Here is a 6,000-nt window from a genome sequence, read left to right as displayed (position 1 = left end):
AGAACTACAGTATTTTCTTTAAACCTACGTGTGTCAGTTTTGCAGCTGCACACGTTCTCAGCTTCCATGTATACATCACAAGCTGTGCATGTGAAGAGACATACAATATGTACTGAAAACACTTGAAATCTGGCTGACAGTATTCCATAAATCTATTCCTTGGATATACATTTGAACAATTATCCGTTCACAATTCAAAGAAGAAGTATGGTAATAACATTCCTGAATACATTTTAGGAGTATGTGGGGAGAAAAACTCAGATTAATAAAAAAATAATTAAAAAACCCTAAACAAATGAAAAAACCACCACAAAAAACCCCACCCAGCTGATTTTCTCAGAACATTTTTTATTCTTTCATTTTAGTGGATAACTATCTCACTAAAATAGACTATATTTTTCTCTTCTTAAAGTAGGTTACAGTCAACTGATACAAGTACATGAAGTTTCCTATTATACAATGAATCTGTTGAGATAATAAGTACCAGCTGGATCTATCCCCAACAGCAATAACAGCATGTAGAGCATGATTATAATGTAACAGATTGTGAAACAGAAGAGATGGTTTCACTTGTAATAAGGCCCTTATGTTAATACAGTAACAGAAGAGAGTTTTGCTTGTACACAATGCTTGTAGCAAGGCCCTTATGTTAATATAGTAAATTATTTCAAAGGTACATTCTCTGAAAATATTGCCTATGAACATTTTTAGGAGCTTGATTACACATGCACATATGGGAAAACGCAGGCCCACTGTTGAACGAAGCAAGGCCCCTGGTGACATAGGACATGGAAGAGGGTGAGGTACCAAATGCCGCCTTCACCTCAGCCTTTACTAGGAAGACCAGCCTTCAGGAGCCCCAGGTCCCAGAGACCAAGGAAGATACACCCTTGGTAGAAGAGGATCAGGTCAGGGAATACTTAGACAAACTGTCCATGTACCTTGATGGGATACACCCACAAGTGCTGAGGGAGCAGAGAGATGTGGTCACGAGGCCACTTTTGGTAATCTTTGAACAATCATGGCAACTGGGAGAAGTGCCTGAAGACTGAAGGAAAGCAAACGTCACTCCTGTCTTCAAGAAGGAGGACCCAGGGAACTATAGGGCAATGAGTCTCATCTCAGTCCCTGAGAAGGTGATGGAGCAGCTAATCCTGGAAAACACTTCCAGGCTTATGAAAGACAAGAAAGTGAACAGGAGTGGTCAGCATGGCTTCACCAAGGGGAAGTCATGCTCAACAAACTTGATAAACATCTACAATGAAATAACTAGCCTGACAGATGAGGGGAGAGCAGTGCATATTGTTTATCTAGACCTCAGTAAGGCTTTTGCCACTATCACATAAGGTACTCATAGAATAGTGTTGAAGCATGGGCTGGACGAGCAGTGAGGTGGATTGAAAAGCAGCAGAACATCCTGGCCCAGCGGGTGGAAATCAATGGAAGTCTAATTGAACAGCAACAATTAGCAGTGTACACTAGGGGTCAATAGTGGGTCCAGTCCTGCTCAACAACTTCATTAATGGTCCGGATGATGGGGCAGATCATACCCTGAGTAGGTTTGCTGATGACACGTAACTGGGTGGAGTGGTTGATATGCCAGTGGGTTGTGCTGCCACCCAGAGAGACCTCAACAGGCTGGAGAAATGGGTTGCCAGCAGCCTCGTAAAATTCAATAAGGGGAAGTGCAAAGTCCTACACCTGGAGAGGAACAACCCCATGCACCAATATATGCCAGGGGCCACCTAGATGAGAAGCAACATTACAGAAAAGGACCTGGGGGTCCTGATGGACACCAAGTTGAGCATGAGCCAGCAATGTGCGCTTGCAGTGAAGAAGGATAACAGATTCCCAGGCTGCATTGGAAGGAGTGTTGTCAGCAAGTTGAGGGAGCTTCTTCCCCTCTGCTCAGCACTGATGAGGCCACACCTGGAATGCTATGCCCAGTTCTGGGCTCCCCACTATAAGAGGCATGGACATACTGGAGAAAGTCCAGTGAAGGGCCACTAAGATGATTAAAATACTGGAGCACCTTTCCAACAAGGAAGGGCTGGGAGACATGGGACTGTTCAGCCTGGAGAAGAGAAGGCTTAGTGGGGAGAGCTTATTCATGCGTACAAATACCTGGAGGGAGGGTGTAAAGATGACAGAGACGGACTCTTTTCAGTGGTGGTGCCCAGTTACAGTATCAGAGGCAATGGGCACAAACTGAAATGCAGGAGGGTCTGTCTGAACATGAGGAAATGGTTTTTTACTCTAAGGATGACTGAACACTGGCAGAGGTTGTAAAGAGAGGTGGTAGAGTCTCCCTCCCTGGAGATATTGAAAAGCCATCTGGACACTGTCCTGAGCAACTGGCTGTAGGTAGCCCTTCTTGAACAGGCAGGTTTGACCAGATGACCTTCCAACCTCAACCTTTCTGTGAAAACAGACAAGCTATGCCTTGCAAGAAAAACATACTTTTAGCAGTCAAGAACATGTACATAGGCAAAGCTAAACATCATGCACAAGGAGTTGGCAAGCAGAGGACAGAAAACCATTCCAAATGTCAAGTAGCTTAGAGGCAGATCTATGTTCAGCAATGAGTGTAAATGCAAACAATTTAAATTATTTGACATGGAAAGTTTTTGTTTAAATCCCTCATGAACTGAATTTGTTTCTTCTTTAAGCTTTCCAAAAAGCCATTCTGCTGAGCAGCATTTGCACTTGATTTTGAGATCTTTAGAGCTACTGCAGTATTTTTAGAGATTTTGAAGTTGTCTGTTTAGCCATAGCTGTTGGTACCTTCCAGAGCAAAGCATTTTTGGTCTTGCTATTGGCAACAATTACCAGGTCACTGTTCCTATGCGTCTCCCACTACTGAAAAACATTTGCAAATTAATTTTTTTCTTCTAAAGGCAATGACCGAGTTGTCAAGTGGAACACCAGCTTGGGAGCAAAGCTAGTGGGAACATTGGCCTGCTTGCCAGATGTCTGCATATCAGCCCTCACCCAAGATGGCCTGCTGACCGCCAAGAAACATTCAGTGACACACTTGTTGCTGATAGATCAAGCTGAAAACAGCCACCTGCTGTCAGCTTGCATGATTTTGTTTTTCTAAACAAGGCTCACAGCATTTGGTGCATATTTTTTCCAAAAAGCTCCAGTGCCCAGATTTTTGCTTCCCAGTTCTGATATTATAATAAAGCAGCTTGAAATATGCTTCTTAATAGCATGTTTTGCAGAAGGTAACCCCTCCCCCAACCATTTAATTACTACTGAAGAAAATTCATAACTTTTGATAACGCTAGCGATGTGTATAAGAGACTACTCTACATTCCTGAATAACCAAAGTTTTCTACATTATATTGTACTCACCTACAGCTCCCATCTCTTTGAAATGTGAAAACGTCCCTAGGATGTGTAACTAGTGTTCTTCTGATGCACAGAAAATTGTAGGAGAAAGGTTATTTGGCTTCAAATGTCAGAAAATCCATGTAGGAAACAAGGAGAAAAGAAATCAAGTATATTTGTTTCCCACTCTTTTTTTCAGTTCTCTTCCATTTTTAGGTTGTATCTTTTGACACTGGTGCAGTAACAGCACCCGACATAGGTCTCTACCATGGCCAGAAAATTCAAACTGTGTATGGCCTGCAGTTACATGTTAACGAATTTATAATGGAAAGTCAATAAGACGTTTGGAAAGACCAATATTCCATTCCAGAAGAGAGACCTCAGTTCTAGAGATCACTTATTACCAAGTGACTATATTTTCCTGTGATACGAGTACATTTTTGATGCAGTAAGATTTGGAAACACACGCACGGGTTCCTGTAAGCCATTTCAAAGAGCAATTTCCCCCACTCATCTCAGGTCACAGACTTCATCTTCAGAGTAACAGTCTCCAAATGTAAACAGGATACATGTGCTCCCAGAATTTGGCCTTGAAAGCAGACTACTTGAAACAGAATAGTAAAGACGTTGAAGTCAGATTCTTCATTTTTAATAGCTTAAGTAGGATTACACAGTTTAGAGCATCACATTCTCAACTCTTCCATTCTCCTTGGACATGTTAACTATTGCCAAGAACTCAGGGTTGGCTCATGATCCCACATGCTTTAAAAACAAATCAAAACAAAACCCAATAAGAACAAAGGACAAAAAATCCCACCAAAAATCCCCTGGAATTCCAGCATCTCTGAAATTTACTCTACAGTAAATGGTACCTCTTTAATATACAAGTGGTTGCCATGTGTGGATAGCATACCATTTTCTAAAACCTGGATGCTCTTCTAGTCTTGTTCCTATCTTAGGAGGAGATTCAATTTTCCTTACAAAACTATTGCTTAAAAATCGAAGGATTACGCAGCAATATCTTAAGGGGAAGCTAAGAAATCAGCTCAGGATTTTTTTAGGTAGAGATGTGCAACATTTTCGCAAGCAGAGAAACGAAAATAAGCTTTTCAGGCCTCCCCAGAAGGCACGCAGTACCGCACAGTCAGCACACGGGGTCTCTAGCAGACGCAGAGACTCATCCCTCAGCCTCTCCTCATCCGTAGTTCACTAAGGATAGCATTTCGCAGGTTAGCTTTGAAATCTGGGACCTCTCCCCAAAACAGCAGGCCCTAGGCCCACATAAGCAAGGTGCCAAGCCCTTAAGCTGCAAGTTTTTTAGAAAAGAAATGGAGAGCTGACATTTTTATTGTTATTATTATAAAACCACGTGGTAAGTATTGCTGCACTTCAGCTGCAGGCACACGAGGACATCCTCAGAGCAGTCACACGCTCATTGCTCATTGCCCTTGAGCCACCTTCCTCCTCATCCTGCCTTTCCCTTACTTATTTCCACTCTGTACACAACTATACCACCTATTTGTAATATTAGAGAGCGTGCTCCTGTTGGTGCACATTGCAATACCCGGGCACAAAGTGGTATTAGAAATTTTAGGAATACAGCGTTGATTTTCCCACTCCACTTTGTGACTTGTTCAAACACAATTTCTCTATGCTTTGTTATTCCAACCATATTTTTCTCCAGCTGTTTTCTAGACATCTTAAAAAGGCAGCATACATTCTGTGTACAGGTAAAAACCCGATCTTATCTCCGTGTAGATTACAGTCAAAGGAGGCAAAGCACAAGCCAAACATACTGAGCTTGCCTTGAGCCCTATTGGCCCCAGCGCTGCACTCATCTCTATGCTGTAGGCAGAGATGGTTTATTACTTACTCCATCTTAGATGAAAGGGAGACCCAAAAAGAACTCAAAGTGATGATCAGCAGGCAGAATCAGCCTGTCAACTTATAAACATAATATATTTTTATGAATACAGGTAATTTGATTTTAAAGCACAAAATTTTGGAATTGTTGTCTTGAGGTATTAATTCCCACGACATATTTTAAGCAGTAATTTTCTCGTATTATTTTAATACCTTGTTCTCTGAATTGTACTTTGTTCTTTGTATTAGTTTAGATTACTTTTATCACTCATTTACAGTAAGAAATGAGATCAGTAAACAAAAAAGATCTAATCTCATTTGATTGACATTTCTGACGCTAATGATAGCTGCCACTCTGTCTTGCAACACTAAGTGCATTCAAGATTTTTTTTTTGTGTGTATCACCTATGCTCTGCATGCTTGTGGTTTGGCCAGAGTATACCTGAAAGATTTCTGAGAGAAGGTCAGACCAGCATGATGTCCATTCTGTGGTTTGGACTAATTACCTTTCTTGTACATTTTCCTCCTTGGAATGAAACATGCCTTTTTGTAACGAAAAGTTGGAAGCGCTAAGGTCACTGTTTACGACAGGTAAAAGGTGAAATAAGTGTTACATTTGTTCACATTCTCCAAACCATTATAACAATAGCAGTCCTAGTCATTCCATCACTATTTTTCTTCCTTAAGTATGGATGAAGAGGTCAATAAATTTAACTGAACTCTCATCTCTGAAAAACCCAATTTATTGTAATAAGAATAAATGCTATGTCATCAACATGCAGTATTCTATTAAGTACATATTTT

The sequence above is a fragment of the Numenius arquata genome, chromosome 5 (genome assembly GCF_964106895.1).
Source record: "Numenius arquata chromosome 5, bNumArq3.hap1.1, whole genome shotgun sequence".
NCBI lineage: Eukaryota > Metazoa > Chordata > Aves > Charadriiformes > Scolopacidae > Numenius > Numenius arquata.
This window is presented reverse-complemented; position numbering follows the sequence as displayed.